Consider the following 19,338-nt stretch of genomic DNA (forward strand, 5'->3'; position numbering starts at 1 on the left):
CAACACACCTCCTTGTTAGGTTAGAGTTGTGTATTTTGAGTTTGGATATTCTGGATTATTGGGGTCCTTTGTGCCAATGTCTAACTACAGAATGCATAAGGATGTATTGAGTGTGTGTGTGTGTGTGTGTGTGTGTGTGTGTGTGTGTGTTTGTGTGTGTGTGTGTGTGTGTGTGTGTGTGTGTGAGAGAGAGAGAGAGAGAGAGAGAGAGAGAGAGAGCGCTCAGCTTGCCATGAACCTGATTTTATTAAGCACAAAAGCCTAATCAATTGCAGGGAATGATGTCAGGTGTTTTGATAGTCTGAACACTTGCCAAAATCTGATTGTGAAGTTCACATTTCCCAGTGGTCAGACATCTACTCTATATGATGTATTCAGCTGGAGAGATGGCTCAGCAGGTAAGAGCTCTGACTGTTCTTCCAGAGAGCTTAGATTCAAATCCCAGCAACCACATGGTGGTTCCATAATGGGATCCAATGCCCTCTTCCGGGTGTGTCTGAGGACAATCACAGTTTAGTCAATTTTTACCTGCATATTCTCCTAGATTGAATTCCTGGGGTGCTTTGGTCCCAACTTTAACTTTCAGTGAAAAATTACTTTTACTTAAATAAAGTCTTACTTTGTTAGTCTATACCTCTCATTGTGGCTATGTAACTTTTTCTATAGGGCTCATTCACCCCTGGTAGGGCACTAATGACATTTCAATCAAACAGCTCCTTTCAAGTTTAGCTTAGTGAACCCCTGAGTTTGTTGGGGTTACTTGCAGGAACATGATGAAGGATTTCTTACAGGTACATGGATGACTCAAGGTCAACTGTATCACCAGGAAGCCCACTACAGCATGGCTAATGACTCAGAAAATCTCTATTCCTCGTGCATTCTGTCCAACTTATAAGCCGTGTGCATGGCCAGAGTCATGTCCAATTATCAACTGCTTTCATAATCATGGGGAGGGATGCTGTGAATCTTTTAAGTTTCAGGAGTTTCTGGGCCCTTTTAACTTTCTCCATTTATTTTCTAAAAATTAAAAAATGTTCTTTCTTCCATATCCTAGTAAATATTTACTGTCACTTTAACAGGATCAAGAACTACTAAGGAGACAAACCTCTGGCCACAGTTCTGAGAGGGTTTCCACAGTGATTTAATTGAAGTGGGATGACCCACCCTAAATTTGGGCAGCACTGTTTATTTCATGGTTCGGGACTCCAGTGCCCTCTTTTATACCTGACTGTGGATGCAGTGTGCCAAGCTGCTTCAAGCTCCTCTCTCCATGGCATCCCTGCATGTTGGACTGCACCCTTGAACTGTGAAGCGAGATATATCCCTGCATGTTGGACTGCACCCTTGAACTGTGAAGCGAGATATATCCTCCTTCCTTAGCTGCTGTTACCAGCTTTTTTGTCCCAGCAAAGAAGAAATTGAACAATACACTCTGGGAGGAAGTGCTTTGCTTCAGAAGATAGAGTTCACACAATAGTAACCCCATCAGAATCTGGGCATCATGGAGATGTTCATACCCTCCAGGTTCCTACAAAACCATCTATCAGGTACTGACTCCATCCTGTCCAAGGAAGGATATTCAAAGAGGATAAAGTATGTATGTTTTATTTCAAATTTCTTCTTGTGTAGATATTCTCAAGATAAAAAGAATGGGGTCAGCATTATTGACAAAAATTAATCTTTTATTTAAAGCAAATCTTTGTCACATTACGGTTTTTGGATCTTTTATTCTATTTTTCTATATTTACTCACCTAGTGCTATGAAATCATCCTTTCAAACTTATCACATGCTGTCAACCACCACATGATTCTCTTAGAAGCTATTCTTGCCAGACCCAGGAATTGCTGGGCCATTGGGTGATGTATGAAGGTAATCAGTAATCCAGAATGAACACTTTACTAACTGTAAGTGTACATCTGTAGCCATTTCTTAGGTATTCAAGAAACATTGGTGTTCTTTGTTTTCTTCAAGCAAATGTAAGCCAGGGTTAGTAAATGGCACCCATAACCCCCTGCCAACTCACAAAGGCCAGGCAGTTGGGTGTCAGTCAGTTACTACTGGGACTTGAACCCAGTCCTGTGACCCAATGCAGTCTGCTCTGAACTGAAGCATTAAATTAGTCTGCAGAGACTTTCTCAACCTCCTTACTCTTGGTTTAACAATGGTAGGACTGCTCTGTGGTTGTGGACTGTGGAATAATATATTTGGCCTCTACCCACTGAATGCCAGTAGCATATCCTCACCAACTGTGATAATCAAAATATCTCAGATCTGCTAACTAGTTAGCTACATAATTTGTGAAGTCCAACAGAAGAGAAACATCAAGCCCTCTAAAATAAATTCCTTATTCACAGAACATAATGTAGCACTCAATATGACTGTAACAGAATAATTCTCTAACTACAAATCAATAAAAACCAAGAAAGCTGGAATTAAATCTTCTAACAAATACAGATACTTTCTAAATTGGATGTCTCGATTCTAAGAGTTTTCTGGTCTATATTTCTGTGAATTTATGGATAAGGTCATCAAGTTTATACTGGGAACCATTGCCTTCAATTGATGTAATTAAAAAAATATTTTAGAGAAAGGAAGTCTGTGACTCAATTTTAACTACAAGAAGTGTTTTACCATTCAACAGTTGCTAAAGCTATTCAGGACATTTCATGGGCTATGACAAATGATACATTGCTGGCAAATTATTTTAAGTATATATTTTGATATATCTAGAACTGGCCATTCATTTGTAATCAATTTTCTAAACCTATTTTTTTAACCCATCTTACAAATCAGCTTCATGTTTGCACTTAAATGTCATTTTAATGTTTCCTTTGATTGTTCCTGTGAGGTCAGTGGTTATGTTAGCCCCTGAAAGTGGTTTTGTGAGGTGTGCATGTGTGTGTGTGTGTGTGTGTGTGTGTGTGTGTGTGTTTCTAAAATTGTGCTTATGTGTTCTATTACTGTGGTTCAAGAATCAAGAAAGGTGATTTAAAAAATGCTTCCTTCCTTAATTCATTCAGTGCTTCATAAGAAATGGCGCACTGTTCTAGTATTCTGTCAGGTGTGTCTACCCACACATTTACCTCGATCTCTAGTTGTATGACTGTTTTTAAAAAAAATGTTCGTATGGATGCTATACTACCTTAAAATTCATTCTTTTAATTCAACATATATTGCTGAGCACTCAGTGAGCCAGAAGTCCTCTAATTTTCAGAAATAAAATAAACAAAACGAAGCCCTCACATAGTTGAGTAAATTAGGAAGTAAAACGTGCTACATTTTCATTGGGAAAGAGGGTTGCATTATCTGGAAAACCAAAGCGTTGCTAGGTTGTGTCTGGGCAGGGGTTGCTCTCTGCTGTAGGAAGTACCCTGTGCAGAAGTGAGGCTAGACTGAGTGATCGAGGGAAGGAGCCTCATTGGTAGACACTTGAGGGAAGAATGCTGCCTCAGAAGCCTTGGGATAGAGTAGCACAGTGTGCTTCAGGAGAAACAAGGCCTTCTTGAGACTGAGTTGCAGGAGGAGGTCATGGGCAGAGGAGTGGAAAAGGTTAAGCTGCTGGCTATGGGTTGTGTCTGAAGAGGAGGCTTGCAGGTCTGTGCAGAGCAGCATGGCCTGAGGTCTGTGCTGAAAAGGATCCCCTCTCTGCTTGCTGTCTTAATAAATCATCCCATCACACGAGGCCTTTAAGTGCCATTTAACTACACGGTGCTGGCACAAGTTGCCCTTTGGGGGCCTTCCTGGGCTTATTTGGGGGCAAGCAGAGATAGTGGGAAAGAGATGCAGCTCATAGACAGTGGTGGCTCTCAGCTATTGGCGGAGGTATTCTAAGATCCTGAGTGATCTCCCTGGATTCCACTGATCTCACAGGGTAGCCAAGACCAACAGTGGGAGGCGGTTTTTGGACCATTCCATCACCTTCATGAACCAGTAAATTCAGAGGACTCTCTGTCCATTTATAAAAGTAGAAGACTTCCTTTTTCACAGTGGCCTAGCCACCAGGGTCACACCTGGGTGGAGGTGAGTGTTGATGGGCACTTTCAAGGCTGAATGACCACTGTCATATAAACAATAACGAGGCCTGTTGACTTTCTATTGGTTATGAAGTCTAAGGAGGTTTTGTCCTGCTCAGCTCTCAGCAACAAGAAACACACACACACACACGCACACACACACACACACACACGTGTGTGTATGTATGTGTGTGTGTGTGCATATATATGCTTTGTAATTTTTTCCCCTTGAAACTGATGTCAGTAAGTCACAAGATGACAGACAAGCCATGCAGTCATACTTAGTCAGGCTCCCCTGCCCTTGGGTGCCTTATTAAAATGCCCATGGTCCTCTCTTCTATACTAAATCATATACTTACTTAACCATATACATGAGCTTCAGAAAAATGGGCAGATCTTTATTTTAATAATGAGTTACCTCCATGGTCTCTTTCCCCATGCTCTGCCACCCAGGGTTACAGTCTTATAGATGAAGATGTGTGGCTTTGAGCCCATCTGCAGCACATGGCTTTCCACCACCTCCGCAGTTTAGCTCCAGGTAGGCGAGACAGAGGCTCAGATGCTTAAAACCAGAAGTACCATGACACCAAATAAGTAAACAAACCAACCAAGAAACTCAGGCTCATTACTGCTATCATTTCACTGAGGACAGAGGGCCTTTCCTTTTGTCCTGTGGGCTGTTTTGCAAGTGTGGCATCACAGAAGAAGCATAGATAGGCTGTCAATAAACTCAACTTTGAACATCTATTCAGCGAGTTATTTCCTAGTGGGAGGGGAAAAACACTGAACCAAGGCTGGCGGTCTAGAGGGAAACTGTATAAATGACTTGTAGTTAAGAGGATATGACCCACTGTATAATTCATAGTCATTAGTCTAAGTGACACTTCGGCAGTCACTCTGCCGGGCACTCATGGCTGAGACCCAAACAGGCCACTCAGCTGCAGGCTCCTGTGGTCCTGTGATCAGGTTTCCCTGAAAGACTATATTTGGACATGAGGATTTTTCTTTCTTACATTCTTTTTATTATTTTTTTTTAGTGGAAGATGCTGCCTCAGCTTCATCATGTGTGCAGTTTAAAGGTTGCTCGGGTGATTCTTTAAAACTGCATAAAAGCAATTCTGCTGTGCCTGGGAGACAGTATTTCTGTAATGTTCCGTGCATACATCTGCATGATTTCTCAGAGCTAATTCAAATTTAATGCATTGGTAATTCCTTTCCCGCCGAAGCCACCCAGCGGTAATCTGAAGGTTACAGAATGATCTTCCGGCTCAAATAACACTTTTAGACCAGGATAAATGGAGAGGCAGGAATATAATGGGCAGAATTAGGCTTCAATGATAAATCCCACCCCAATTACCACTCTGAGTGAGGCTGACCAGAGCTTACAATGTTTTCAGAAGGATGATTGTAATATAATTTTAACAAAACAGGGAGTCAAGCTGTAGTGGTCTTCCTGAGGAAACTGTATATTAACCCAACATGACGACACGTGGACAACTTAGGGGATATTTCTCTAACAATTGGAAAGACCATTCTTGAGGCAAAATTAGGCTAGGATTAAAGTACTCATAAGAAACTCACAAATGTGTAAAGATCCAGAGAGGAATAATTTAGCTTGGAGACCGTAGAAATAGTGAAACCCAATTGAAGTCCAGATAAATAATGAAAATAATAATTTGGAGACTACGGTTTTTTTTAACCCTTTGGTGAGCTTTTGCAGTGTAGAATAAAATTGTATTTTATAGACACTAGGTCCTAGGATTAGCTATGTTCCCATCGATCCTCGATGTTTTCATTGGAGAATGGACTTCAATGCCAAGGCACTGGTTTACTGTAGTCTTGTTCTTCCTCAGCTGATGAGGCACAGGAACCCACGTGTACATAAATAGTCCATGTGCACTCACGTGCCCCTAAATATTTGCATACGTAACCATCTGTGTTCATATCAAGCTATCTCTCAACTCTGACGTCTCTGATCAAGAATGGCAGCCCCTTGATTTCTGCTCTCTCTCTATCTTATCCCCGAGAACATGACTAGAGAATCCTGTCACCACTTCGCTACAGATCCAGAAAACATGGTGACTCAGTGCTTTTCATTTCGCTCTGGCCAGGCACCCTCCTTACATTGGATTCAGTGGACTGGCATCACCCACAAGTCTGAAGGCAGTTAGCTCACGGTGATGTCTGTAGTGACAGTCTGCCAAACACCACATAGGCGTCTTCTAGTCGTTAAATATGATTCCCTTAAGGCTTCAAAACTTGTGAAACAGATTGCACGGCCATTTCTTGCTCTATGGTGGTTAAACAAAAGCATTTGGCTTCGCGTGTTAGGAACCTAGTAAACGTCAGAGAAATAAAATCACTAAAGGCTGTTCTTTCCCTAAAATAAGTTTTACTCATTGGCAGATGTTATCTGTTAGTCAAAAGATTGCAACCGGTAAATGCAGGGAGCAAGGCCCTGTTTCTTTCTTCTTCTTTCTTTTTTGAAATGACATCATCGGTGTCACTTACAAATCTGGTATTAATTATTTGATAGGCTTGAGGCTGATTTTGTACTACAGGCATTTTGCTGTTGGAAGGGTGAATGTCAAGGATGACTTATCACCCTGGGCAGTTAGAGGAAGGTTTAAAGCCCAATTGCAGCTACATCAGAGCCCACTACAGTGTCATACATGCTATACCAGCTTACTTTCCATAACCAGAGCAAATTTGGCCCAAGCATATTTCCACTATGAGGTTTTGGCTAATCTTAGATTTGGATTGTAAATCTAGAGGAAGCAAAACTAAAGGGAGAATTTTTGACTTAACAATCTAAAGTGGGCTTTTTAATCTCTCAAGTGAATTAATGAAGGGGGGGTCTGAAATGTTGTGAAATAATCCTTTAATGGAGTTTTAAGTGGTCAGGTCCTGAAGAAGTACTTCATCATCGTCATCACCACCACCACCACCACCACCACCACCACCATCATCATTTTTATTATTAGACTGGATTTTTAGGCCAAACAACTTTTAAAATAGAAATCTCTGGACAGAAGTTGTTAACTTCCTCTCTTTGTGTTGTAAAATCAAGGCTTGTTGAATGTTGTTTATTATGCAAAACTAAAACAAAAGCATAAATGAAAGCCAAAGTTTATGAGGTTGCTGATGCAATAAGGTATAAAAGTAGGCTTTGACATTCCAGATGCACTGTGGGGATTTATCCCCTGAGAAGAATAACCTTTGAAATAGCCGCCAGCCAAGCTGAAGGCAAAGACAGGACCCTGACCAACTGCAAAAGACATCAACTAGCAAAGGAAATAGTGTCCGACATAGCTAGTCCTTCTCCGTGCCTGATTGCTCTGTTCTCTGAAAAGTCAAACTGTCTTTCTCTTATGCTGACAGGTAGTTGATAATATTGCTACTGACAATGAAGTTCTGCTTCCGGTGTAGTTACTCACTGCACCATCAAGCTGGACACTGGATTCTTGATGCTAGCAAGTGCTTTCACAGTGGGGTAGGGAATAGCAAGGCACAGTGTAAACAGAACATGTCAAACCCCTCATAAAACAGGAAGTTCCTTCTGCCTCTGCCTGTTTTGGACATGCTGAAGAAACCACATGTGTGATTATAAAGTCAGAGTCTGCCGTGCTGCTCATCATACTGGAAGCATCGATATGGGTGTTCTCAGACACTTTCTGTGGGAATTCTAGTGTGCATGTGCAAATAGTGTTTAATATTCCCTCCCTTTTCTGCTACCTATTGAAACCCCAAAGAAGCCACAGTACAGCTCTGTCATCAGAATGTGATAATGCTTGGTGTATTGGCTGGTTTTGTGTGTCAACTTGGCATAAGCTAGAGTTATCACAGAGAAAGGAGCCTACCTTGAGGAAATGCCTCCAGGAGGCATTTTCTCAATTAGTGATCAAGGGAGTGGACCCTGACCATTGTGGGTGGTGCCATCCCTGGGCTGCTGGTCCTGAGTTCTATAAGAAAACAAGCTGAACAAGCCAAGGGAAGCAAGCCAGTAAGTAACATCTCTCCACGGCCTCTACATCAGCTCCTGCCTCCAATTTCCTGGCCTGTTTGAGTTCCTGCCTTGTGTTCCTTTGGTGATGGACAGCAATGTGGAAAGTGTAAGCTGAATAAACCCTTTCCTCTCCAACTTGCTTCTTGGTCATGATGTTTTGTGCAGGAATATAAACCCTAAGTAAGACACTTGGGTTTACGAATGATGTAAAAGTTAACATTCTTCTTCATCTGACTTGTCTCCCATTGGTCCAAGCAATGAGTTGATTTGCTCAAAAGAATCTTTGTCCATGTGTAAAATTGATAGCTCTCCTGACTTTAGCAAACTCTTGTGGTTCAATGAGTGTGGTCACATTTTACAACCATGGGAACTTTAGGTCCAGAAGCCTCCAGTCTTGTTTCTCTTCACTTTCTTATAAATGTCATCAAACAAATTGCAAAATGTTCTATTATCTCTGGGCGACATGGAGGTTAACCCTGTGAAGGAAAAAGTGGGACGGAGAGTGACCCCTGGAAGAGCCCCAGTCTGTACATGGCATTAAATCTAAGATGGCTCCCGGAATACTGGTGAGACAGCAAAAAGGAACCAAGACCAAATACGTGCCTGTCTCCCCCGTCGTCACAAGAATCATAATGGACAACAATACTCCTCCCACTCCTTCTGACTATGATTGGCCAAGGTGTTAGGGGCTTAGGGTTGGCTCAAACACTGTATATAAGCTTATGGACTGGACAATAAACTTAGATCTGCACCCTGATTCTGGTCTCTGGAGTCAGATTCCTGGGATTCGTCGCATAACTTTGTTGCCTCTCGCCCCCAATCCTCAGTCTCGTTCCCACAACTATCTAAGTATGTTTTGTCCCATAGGCCTCGAAAGTAAATGGCATTCCCACTATTTTTAATAGTTAAGAATGTAGGTCCAAAACTTAAAACAAAAGGATAAGAACATTGAAATGTAGTCATTTCTTTTCCAATCCTATTATCAGATTTCATAAAAGGTCGACATCATCCATTTATTTATTTTTGAGCCACAGTCTCACTATGTAGCCTAGACTTTCCCTGACCACAACATTCCTTCCTTATCATCCTGAGAGCTGTGGTTATAGATAAGTGCCAAGCATTCAGGGGGCTGAGGGAAGATGGTGGCCCCAAGATACCAACTCTTCCAAATCTTTTTGTAGAAATGACAGGCTAGCTCAATCATGGAAAAAGAGTCTCAAATTAATTTAAAGAAACTGAAGGAAATAGAAGAATGACTGTGAAAATCAGGGATTTACATCTGGCATTGGTGAAAGGAAAGGGTTTGATAACTGGTGCCAGGCTTGGGTCAGTAAGCACAGTAGTTGATTCTTCTGTAGGTCCATACGTGTTACCAAGGAGAATCTTACAGGGCTCTGAAAACAAGAAAACTTAAAAGTATCTGCAGAACTTCCGTATTAAAGAAAACACAGGTGTCAATAACAATTCAGTTGGGGAAATGTATCAGTGAAAGTAAGTTTTACTCTCTTGTGTTTTTACATTCAGTTTTGTTAGCCCATTTTGAAAATTGTAGCAAGTGGGTATTCATATTAGTTCAATTTTGCTTATTTGTTTTCTATATTTAAAAATTAACAAGGTGGATCTGGACTGCTGCTTTGGGGCCATTTCTTTTTGATTCCTCCTCCCCTTGTCCCCGAATGATGATTTTGATGATGGGTCTTATATATGCCTCCTTTCTCTTCATAATTCCATCAGGAAATGCCCTACACCACCCCCAGTATAGATCTGCTAAATTTCCCTCTTTCCATTTTACTCAGATATCTCAAGTCTGTTTTATTCTTTTCATTGTTTTAACTCGTGTCTGGAAAACATTTCTTGATGTTAATTTTTTCCCCTATGATGCTATGAGCAGTAGAGAAACATTTTAAAATGATCACAATACTAACAGGCACAATGAAAGATTGGAGCATTTCCTTTTTCTTTTTCTCTTCTTTCTTTCTTTTTTGTCTTAGCGTAACTTCTATGGAATAACTTCCATTTTTTTTTAGTTATTTTGAAAATGATTATTTCTATGGGTAGAGGTTAACTGTTGCCACTTAGGTTTAAAGAATGAACCTGTTAATTTCTGAATTTTAAAATCACATAACCCCAGTAGTCTAATAAAACCAATGTCAAGTGTTTAAGCAACTTTCCATAAAGCTTTCGTGTCCACTGTCCCCTGCTTCCTATGCACAATGAAAATTCTGGCTAAGTTCAGTGGCTTTTTCTTTTTCTTACTTTTCTTTCTTTCTTTTTTTAACCTGCTGCCAGGAAAACAGGAGAGTAGAGCTCAGCAAGAAGTAATTAAAGGCCCTGCATGAGAAACTCACATCACTGTCCCTGTGTAGATTGCCGGTCCTTCCAGGCCTGTCCCTTGACAATCACCTTCATGCTCAACTGCACTTCAGAGCTTGTTCGCTGCATTGCAGTGATGTTGACTCCCTAAGTTATTTGATGCCGGCCATTCGAAAACATTATCATTGAAATTGCTTCCTGTAACTAATGAGCATATGGTGTGTGTGTATGTGTGTGTGTGTGTGTGTGTGTGTGTGTGTGTGTGTGTGTTTCCCAACAGTCAAGCAGGGAAGCTTCATTGCTTCAGGACTGGGACTGGAAAGGTGGCCTTCTTAGCCACAGTGTAATGCCAGATTTCTAAAATGAGTGTCAAGGAAGAGATCCCTCTACCATGGGATGAAGCATGGAATTCTGAGAGAATGAAAAAAAAAAAAGCACCTGAAGTTAAAGATGCATAATGTACTGTGGGAGATTTCGAATATACTAATAGAACAAGATTCCCTTTGGATGTGCCAGAGGGAAGTTACAGGCATGGGACCAGAGAGAGATGTCCTGGGCTATACTGAATGAGGATGTGCAGAAGGCACTTAATATGGCTGTGCCGTGGAAGGTGGAGCTTGGCATCCTCTCCTCATTTGTGTGTCCCCTTAACTCTGAGTACTTCAGACTACTCCATTGAAATCAAACCACAAGGAGATGTAATTGGGAATGAGATGCAGAATCTCAAATGAGATCCTGCAGAAACTGAGAAAACATCAAATAAAACCCAGCCCTTTCTCATCTTTGGTAGACTCTTCTGTGAGTGTGCCCCTGATGTACTGGGATGAAGCGTGTCCTCCCACAGGCTCTGCTCAATGTTTTACATAAGGATGGTATTTTATCAGACCAGAAGTAGACAGGTAAGAAGGACCTGGGCTATCAGACCCTTTCTTTTCCTTGTCCACAGTCACTGTCTGGAACAGTTTGACCTAGTCAGAGCCCAGTGAATGTGTGACATGTGATAGTGACTGCAGGGTCATTTTCTCAAGCCCCAGTTGATGGATTACACAGTGCTTGCAGTCAACATGGACATGAACTGTGCCAAGAACACAGAGGCCAGGTACTGTGCAATTCTATATGCAACCCCAAGTCAAATCGAGATGAAGCTAGATCTGTCCTGAGTGTTTTCACAACACGATCTAATGACTTGTTGATTTGCTTACGGGTCCAGTTGTGCTTTGTGTCCCTTGCTATAGAGAGCACTCTGTGGTGAACCTTGCTCATCAGATCATTTCATTTTAAAATGCACACAACTGGAGTGTGATGGTCTCCAAAGCATTAAACCAGATACTCACTAAATGTCCTTTCTCTTCTACCGATAACAAAATCTAGAAGCCAATCCTTCTTCCAAAAGGTCAATGAGTATGAAAGCAGAGGCTAGCCCCTGCCTTTCCCACGCTGTGCCTGGTATCATCCTGGTTTCCTCCCACTATCCCCAGCTTTGGATAGTTCTATCACCCGTTCCTATGTACATTTGGATGTCATGTAAACATCTTTTGCAACAGATGACTTTTCATTGCATGAAAAATAGACATGGATTGGCTGCATTTCTAAATCTTATCTCAGGGACTGGATTTTCAGAAATAGCCATTGTTATAACTAACTGGGTTGTTAATTTGATTGGAACTGGGGTCAACTAAGAGGTATGTCTCTATACAAGGCTCTTGAGCACTTCCTAGAAAAAGGAACTGGCTATGGAGAGGTGGGGACACCCTTTATAAAGTGTACAACACCTTCCAGCAGTAACTCAGATGCAAAAATCTCCGGGAGAAAGCACTTCTGATTTCGCCTGTCTACTTTCGTTCTTTGATAGTGAGTGCATCTACTAATGTGTTGCTATCTCTGCTGCTGAAATCCTTGACATCGCCCTTAAAACACATATTCTTCAGCTTTCCATCACAGACTGAAGGAAAAAAAATGTAAGATTCTTGCTTAACGATGTGCAATGGTCCAATGGTTTAAGTATTTCCTCCAAAGTTCCTGTGTTGGAAGTTTGGTCCCTGGTATGATGATGTGATAGATAGTAGAACCTAAAACAACCAGGGCTTAATGCATCTTCTTTAAGTAATTTCTGTTGCTATTCATAAATTTCTCTGACAGAAAAACAATTTAAGAGAGAAAGGTTTTATTTGAGCTCACAGTTCTAGGCTATCAATGTGGGAAGTCAAAGCCGAAAACTAAAGCACCTGGTTACATGCACAGCTCAGGTGAAAGTCTAGAGAACGAACGTGTGCATGTTTACTTGTGTTCCTTTCTCTTCCTTCTCTCACTCTGACGAAGCTCTGAGCATAGTTGGCAACATGATGCCATGCAGATCCATGTGCTTTCTTGCTTTAGTTCAATTAAGAAAAGAAACTTTGGCCAGGTGTGATAGTGAACACTTTGATTCTAGCATTTAAAGGCAGAGGCAGAAGGATCTGTATGAGTTTGAAGCCAGCCTGGTCTAAATACTGAGTTCGAGGCAAGCCAAGATTATATAGTAAAATCTTGTCTCAAAACAAAAACGAAACAAAACTGACAACAACAACAACTTACACACAGGTATGCCAATAGGACCACATTGAAAGTCTCTTCCTAGGCAGTTCTAGAATGTGTTGACATATTAAGGTCAACACTCAGAGTCATGGTGGGTGCTGCATTTACAAGAACCCCACAAGACCTCTGAGTTTGTTGCAAGAGCAAGCTGAAAGACAAATCCTGACTTCTGTTCATAATGTGATTGCGTAATGTGGTTATGATTTTGCATCATTCCGTAAACCCGACGATTTAGACAAAGAAATGAGAGTAAGGGTTGAAGCAATGGCCCAGCTATTAGTCCTGCTCATCACCAAACCTGGCAATCTGAGTTTGATGCAAGACCCCATGAAAGAGGAGAGAATCAGCAATGACAAATTATCCTCTGCTCTATACACACACACACACTCTCTCTCTCTCTCTCACTTAGTATTTTAAAAAATAAATGGTAATGACAGTTCACTATGATACTTAGAAATTCCAGGCATGCCTTTAGATTCTACTAGATAAAAATTGTCAACATAGGAGTGTCTAATACATCACGAGCACACACATACATACATATATAGGAATGTTTTTCTTGCAGCGTCGTGGGCTTTTTATTATCTACTTCAGCAAATAGCTCGTGAGATATATTAAAATAATTCAGTAGTGAGACACAATTGATTCTGGGATACAATAACCACCTTGGTCGAGAAAGAAGGTAAGTTTCAACGATTTAACCATTTATCAGATTTGAAGAAAAAAATACTAATTGAAGCCGTATTCAGAATGGAGAGATTGGAAAATTCCACTTGGACACTTTATTTCATCCTTGCAAACATTCGCATAGAAATTCAATTCACTAATATTTGTAAAAATTTGCCACTTTCATTATCAAATATAGATGTTTTTTCTGCACTGTAAACACATTGTGATTTTCAATGAGAAGCTGTGAGTTATTTTCAATTTGCCTCAGGGAAAGTGTCAGCATTGAATACAAAAATATTTCATTGTAGTTTTTGCTAAATAGTCTTTTCTCTTACATCTGTATCTGTGATTTCTATTAGGAGATTTTCAAAAGTTTTTTTTTTAAAACTGTTGTATTTTTCTTCTTTGGGAATTTAATTCTTGTGTGTGTGTGTGTGTGTGTGTGTGTGTGTGTGTGTGTGTGTCTTTGTGTTTGTGGCAATGTAGGCCACATGTGGGTGGGTGCCCTCAGAAGCAAGAAGAAAGGAGTTATATACTATGGAGCTGGAAGCCTGACTCCAGTCCTAAGAAAAGGCAGCAAGAACTCTTTTCTACTTCACCACCTCTCCAGCCCCGAATTGACTTCTGTCTCAGCACTTGGGAAAGCCTTGCAGTCTCTGCAGATAGAAATCCCCATCATTCAACAACACGACAATCCCAGTTAGCAAACACCTCCTCCTTGCTGAGACAGAACAGAAGAAAAGAAAGCACCGAGAACATAGCAGAGATGCGTTGCCGAGCTGATTTTATATCGAAGGCACTTCTATGCACACACCTGGAGGCAGGAAGTGGGTCACGCGGCGTTCTGTGTCCGCTGTTCTCCAGGTGTGGAACTATGGTCAGGCACAGGCACATTGTGGCCAAATGATACAGAGGTAGAATTTAATTTCTGCTGGGAAGGTCTGTTTGTAACTCTGACAGAACTGCAATGCCTAGATTCAGTAATTATAAATGAAACAGAAGCTCTTGCAGAGACCTAGAACTCAAGGATCCCCTTGAGTTTTTCATCGTTGGTGAAACTTCCTAGTTCCTTCATTCCTAAAGGTTTAGCTCCAAGAAGAACCACTGAGGTATCAAGAGAAGCTTTCTGCTAATTTTGCGGTGGGTAATCAGAGAGCATGAAGTGGTTTTTGGTGGTTTGGTTTGCAGTGTGAAATTGTTCTCAAAGGCAATCGGGAAAGCAGTAATCAGGGAATTGGTTTGGTTAAATTGTGGTTGCACATTTTAACACTTGGCCTTTAAAAATAAATCAATGAGCCCTTCTCATTTTTAAGAGTGTTTGATTCGTCTATTCTTTGTGGCCTCCTGACTCACAGGTAGCAACACATGCCAGGTCCAGGTACTTGGTTCTAATTAACTCTGATGTTTCCAGCTTATTGGTTATTAGTAGGCTTCAACAATCTCTGACTAGGAGGTTGTCTCTGTGCAGATGCCTGAGTATGTACTCAAGTAATGAGCACTCTGAGTACTGGAATCTCACTATCTGGTTGCGCTGGTTTGAATGAGAATGACCCCGATAGGCTCATAGGTTTGATTAGTTGTTCCCCAGGGAGTGGCACTATTTGAAAGGATTAGGAGGTCTGGTTTTTTTGTAAGAAATGCGTTACTAGAGATGAACTGTGAGGTTTCAAAAACCCATTCTAAGCCTGCAGCTCCTGATGGAGAACTCCCAGCTACTTCATTAACATCATGTCTATCTGTGTGCTACCACCCACCCCCTCATGATGACAATGGAGTAAACCTCTGAAACTGTAAGCAAGCCCCCATTAAATGCTTTCCTTTATAAGAGTTGCTGTTTTCATAGCATCTCTTTCCAGCAATAGAACACTGACTGAGACATTGGTGTTGTGTGTATACTATCTGAATCCCATTCAAGACAGCAGGGAAACCTCACTAATTTGAAGAACATAGATCCACCATTATCTGGACAACTTTGGGCTATCTGATGTTTTAATTAAATAACAGCAGAACATCTATCTGACTAGAGAATCAGAGCTACTTAGAACCTGACCCATTCTGACAAGCCCTATATCGACTTAATGAGGTTTTTCTATTTGTTTTCCTAAAAGGATAAAATCAAGTGGAAAAGGATTGTTTGTGTCAAGCACAGCTTACCCTCCCCCCATTCCAATATCTAGCTCCCCCTCCTGAAATATGATCCAAAATTATCTTATGTGCTGAGCCTGTCTTGACCATATTTTTTTTCCCCATTAGGATGGCAAGGCTTGTTGTGAACAGTATCTACATTCTGATTTCTAAAGTAAAATCTCAATGAACTCCATAAAATTAAGCCTAAGTAAAGTGACAGAATTGAAAGTGAGCTATTTATTTTCATAAGCCAGACCATCACTGACTTATGCTAAAAAATATGTATTTGTGTCTGCATATGTCCTGGGAATATAACTCGTCTTTCTGTCTAAACCGTGCATAGGTGTGTAGATCACACAGCAGCCTCGTTTAAACTCTTAGAGAAGACTGCTTCTCTCTGAGTGCAGGCTGACTCTGTATTCCCAGATCTTCCACTGGGGCGTTAACAGGCAGATCCATTCAGCCAAGGCATCCAGGGCTTTCTCAAGCTGCACTGCAGATTTGGATTCCAGGCCATTTTAGCTTATGGATGGATAGAAATGGTGGGTTTGTTTGTTTGTTTGTTTGTTTGTTTGTTTTTGCTTTGAAGTGGTTTGTAGTAAATTTCTCTCTGTAGTAGTAAGCATTTCTCAGAGTGGGTTTTATTGTCTCAGTTTTTAAATTATGGCTACCGGTATAAAATTTCATACGAAATTCAGTTGGTCCAGGTAAGATAATACACACTTTTAATCACAGCACTTGGGAGGCAGGGGCAGGTAGATCGCTGAGTCAGAGGCCAGCCTGGTCTACAGAGCAAGTCCCAGGATAGCCAGGGCTACACAGAGAAATCTTGTCTTGATAAACCCAAACCAACCAGACAACAGCAAAAGCTATCGGCGGGATCTTTACACGGACTGTTTAGCTGGCATAGAGTCGTTTTTCTGATCCCAGCGGAACGCATTCCCGTGGACAAACATCTATGAAAAAGAAGATCACATTATCCCATCTCTCGAAGGAAATACTGGTGAGGCAGTGGTATATTTCGAGTTTTTAACCATATTCTTAACAAGATGGAAAGAAACACTGGAATTTCATATGTAACTTTTATAGATTGTGGCACATGTCTATTTTTGCCCTCGGTCTTGGCATCAATGAAAACACGATCGCGCTACCTTTGAGCCCCCGGCGCACCTTCTTGTGGTGCTGGGGGTTATTAAGATGCCGTGCTATAGCACTTTGCTGGCACATAACTGGGGCCACCTGCCTATCACAGGCAGCCCTTTTAATTGCTAGCTACAGGCAATAAATAAATAAATAAATAAATAAATAAATAAATAAATAAATAAGGCAACACATTTTGTACACAACTTTTATAATCCTTAAGAGTCCACACCCAAAGTCTGAGCCCAGCCTACTGCATGGGTAAGAAAAGAATGGCGCGCGTGCACACACACACACACACACACACACACACACACACACACACACCCTGTACCTCCCTGTACCCCTCCGCCACTCCACTCATCCCACACCACTGAAGTTGGTCTTTTCCAGTCTTTGGTTTACTGGGGCTTAGTTTGGTGGTGGATCTTGACAAAATAGGAGATGCTCACGGAACTGCCCCCAGGGCTGATTCTGTGTATAGAGCTATTGATTTTGATTCTGCCCCTTTCTGGCCTTCTGGAGAAACCGAGAGCTTATGCCAATTGAGGTATCACATTTGTAACTATGACACTTACCTTCTCTTTAATGTGGAATGCTCGGTAGCTGAGAAGCTCGGGGACCGTTAGCCTAGTGTTTACCGTTTAGTACACTTTTCCAACATATCAGAAATCCTATTATCCATTAGCGTATGTTTGATCCTTCTTCTCGCTGTAATACTAGACAAGGAGTCATAGCAGCTATTGTTCCTCTTCTGTTAACTTCCCTGTGGTAGACAAGCACAGGAGATCATAAAGCTACTCCCATACACTCTCCCAATCTGGGGCTTTCTTAAGAGATGGAGTTATATACATTTAGGTCTTTACTTAATGTATATATTTCAGTATTATATTTTTGTATAAGTAGTTTATACACAGGGCTCAAATATCAAAATTATAATAAAAAGAGATCAATTGAGAAATCATACTCTTCCTCTTGTCTGAGAATTTCTGTTAGGGGGTTCTAGAGGATATCTTAATTTTTGGTGTAGTCTTATGCTATAATTTTTTGTTAATAAACCAAAACATGTCTTTGTATATGTCGATAGAGACTATACTTTTATATGTATATGTATAATAGACTATGTTATTGAAAAATCTGTAAGTATATTTTATGCGACCATATAAAACTTTAAGGCAGGCATTTTTACAAAGACATAACAAAGCTTCATTTATTCAAAGTAGTGTTGTATGAGTATATATGATTTTTTAAAACACTATGAAAATATACAATTCATTCAAAGTATGCATGTGTATTAAAAGGGAAAAAAACTTAGTTTAATCCTTCTCCTACTGTTGGATACTTAGGGCTTTGCTGTAGTATTCTTTTATTTTATGTGAAAAACTATATGCCCTTTTTAAAACATACACTTTTTAAAAACGTAATCTTAAGATTTACTTATTTATTTAATGTATATAAGTATAGTGTCTTCGTGCACATGAGAAGAGAGCATCAGATCGGATTACAGATGACCATGAGCCACCATGCGGTTTCTGGGCATTGAACTCATGACCTAACAACAGCCCATGCTCTTAACCACTGAGCCATCACTCCAGCCCCCGATACGCTATTTTGAAGTAGGAAAGAGGACTTGGGATCATAAGATGGGATGTCATCTTAGATCATGTGACCCAGGTTGAGCACAGGGCTGTTTACACACTGAAAAAGGCAGAATATTGGGGGGGGAGGGTGATTATCTGCTGTCTGAAACACTTCACTGTCCACTGCTGTCTTTAAACTTGCAAGAACTGAATAGAAAACAAAGACTACATCACCTTGTAGGAATTGTGAATGACCCTCAACAAGAAACTGTAACAACAATAACAAAAGAACCCCGGAAGAAAAACATAAATCTTGAATTCTGCCAGCAACCTGGATGAGTGAGAAAATGAACCCTCATCCTTTAACTCAAAACCTGTGAGTTCTCTCCCTGAGCCTGCAGGAAGGGATGCAGTTCTGTAAAACATACGGGCTTTTACCCATGAGATCTTTGCTGAACTTTTGATACTGAGTACATTTTATTCTAACTGTATCGCTACGAGTATTTCTTACAGCAGCATAAAAACAGCAATATACCTTGCACAGGGTCAGGACTGTCTGAAGTCTACACAACTGATAAGTTCACTTCTCCACATCTTTGCCATATAGAACATGTGACATGCTTCTGAGGTTTGCGGGTGTGGTGGGGAGAAAGAAAGTGCAGGGTAATTTCAGATTTCAGTTTTCTTGTTGTGTCTGAGTTTAACCTCCGCGTTTCTGTTTACTTCCAGCAATAATGTGTCTGCCTGGGTTTGTTTCCTGGATGTCGATGTTTTCTAAACAAAGTCTAAGAATTCTTTATGTATCAGGTAAACACTTGACAGGAGAGACAGGAATGGGAGCTACTCTTCTCTTGGGATCATTTTGGGTTTCCTGTGAATGTAAACACCATTACTTTATTACGTTCTTTGGTCTGA

The 19,338-nt window shown here is 40.8% G+C and overlaps 1 long non-coding RNA gene and 1 other non-coding gene across 5 annotated transcripts in view; both read left to right on the forward strand.

The window, feature by feature from the left end:
* LOC102546473 (uncharacterized) overlaps positions 1-8,778 on the forward strand; it is a 40,773-nt gene extending 31,995 nt beyond the window's left edge. The window contains exons 5-6 of one of the 4 annotated variants that reach the window (XR_015642561.1): positions 1,080-1,593; positions 7,396-8,778. This is a non-coding gene — a long non-coding RNA (uncharacterized LOC102546473). Of the gene's footprint in view, positions 1-275; positions 399-1,079; positions 2,592-5,051 lie in introns of those variants that run through there. The other 3 variants (XR_015642562.1, XR_015642558.1, XR_015642559.1) reach the window with 3 other exon arrangements.
* An 8,069-nt stretch (positions 8,779-16,847) lies between these two features.
* LOC120098405 (small nucleolar RNA SNORA76) lies at positions 16,848-16,983 on the forward strand. The gene has a single exon (XR_015643180.1). It is a non-coding gene; the product is annotated as a small nucleolar RNA SNORA76 (small nucleolar RNA).
* The last annotated feature ends 2,355 nt before the right edge of the window (positions 16,984-19,338 follow it).

Source organism: Rattus norvegicus, chromosome 18 (genome assembly GCF_021556685.1).
Source record: "Rattus norvegicus strain SHRSP/BbbUtx chromosome 18, alternate assembly SHRSP_T2T, whole genome shotgun sequence".
Taxonomy (NCBI): domain Eukaryota; kingdom Metazoa; phylum Chordata; class Mammalia; order Rodentia; family Muridae; genus Rattus; species Rattus norvegicus.